The 1,376-nt window shown below is 51.7% G+C and overlaps 1 long non-coding RNA gene across 1 annotated transcript; it reads right to left on the reverse strand.

The window, feature by feature from the left end:
• Window positions 1–381: 381 nt before the first annotated feature.
• LOC123130620 (uncharacterized) lies at window positions 382–1,370 on the reverse strand. The gene is made up of 2 exons (XR_006463930.1): window positions 758–1,370; window positions 382–636 (listed from the first exon to the last, which is right to left on the reverse strand). It is a non-coding gene; the product is annotated as an uncharacterized lncRNA (long non-coding RNA).
• Between the last annotated feature and the right edge of the window lie 6 nt (window positions 1,371–1,376).

The following is a 1,376-nucleotide window of genomic DNA, read 5'->3' on the forward strand; positions in this document are numbered from 1 at the left end:
TTCTTTTATTTTCTACGAATCCCCTGGTTTGAACTTCTAGACCTTTTTGTACTTGAAGTTCCATTTTTTCGGTTGTCTTTTTTGAACTTTTATTCTTTAACTTTAACTCTCTCGGGGGCTCACTTTTTTGTGAGCATGTTTGTAGATACCGAATATATTCTTTTACTGTCTGACCAACACAAGCTCATACAACTTGTTGTAAGAAACATCATTTAAAGTATGATGCTAGTAGGGGAATTTCCTCGAGCACCTTTTGTGCACACAAGTACACAAGGATCTCCGCCTGAATTAAGAAAAACTTGCATTCAGGTTGCTATGGACTTTACACTTTGTACATTGAACTCCCTCGCTGGATAAAAGAGTATAAAAGAGATCAACATATGAAGTTGCAAAGATCCAAAATTTTATTATGCCACAAGCAACCACATTTGAACTCTCTCAGGATCAGTATATGAACTTCCATAGTTTTCTTCTTCTCTGAAAAAAGCATAAGCCGTTGTTGAATTGCAACTCAAAATTCAGTCTGTACGTCCGTAATTTGCTAGAAAATGATTGCTAGTGAATCTAACAAAATTCTAAACAAATCAGCTCATGGCATGTGGATCTTTTTTGCATCCTGTCGTAGTTGAAGCCGTTCTGTAGTCACGCAACAAATTAGAAGAGAAATGCAAGTGTCAGGAAGAAACAAAAACTCAAAAAAGGTTGCAGAAAGTCATATAAAGAGAGAAGGGAACAAGAGTATGAGGATGAAGGTGACCTCGGCTGAATCAGGGGATCTGACGGCCACTCATCCTGTTCAAGGTGGACCGATGGCTCAGGCGAAGTGGGACTGCCCCTGGTGCTGTGGCAGTGGAGCCCCATCGGGAGGAGGCACCATAGTTGACGGTCCCCAGCAGGATGAGGTGGAGGGCGACGTGCAGGGGTGCGGGAGATGCAAGGGCATCTCTGGCGGAGGACGGCGGCAACACGCAGGGATGCAGGTGTTCAGCGGCGGCACGTGGAGATGTTGTGTCCCGGCAGCGCGCGGGGTGCGGGGTTTCGGCGGCGTGCGTGGATCCAAAGGTCCGGCGATGGTGGAGCAGGGGAACGAAGACCCCGACGGCGGCGGGGGTGCGGGATTCCCGACGGCGCGCGGGGGTGCAACTCCTGCGCGCCGGACAGTGCGGGGGATCCCGACGGTGGTAGGGTGTGTCGTCTCCGGTGGAGCGCTGGGGTGCGTGGGTCTCAACGGCGTTGGGCACAGGCGGCGGCGCGTACCAGGGGCAGGTCGTTGGATCCACGCGGTGGCGGCGGCGGAGGTCCAGGACGGCGCCGGGGAAGAAGGCAGGGTAGGAGGGGGAGGCCGGGCGGGATGGGAGTGTGGGAGAGACGGGGCG

The sequence above is a fragment of the Triticum aestivum genome, chromosome 6A (assembly GCF_018294505.1).
Source record: "Triticum aestivum cultivar Chinese Spring chromosome 6A, IWGSC CS RefSeq v2.1, whole genome shotgun sequence".
Taxonomy (NCBI): domain Eukaryota; kingdom Viridiplantae; phylum Streptophyta; class Magnoliopsida; order Poales; family Poaceae; genus Triticum; species Triticum aestivum.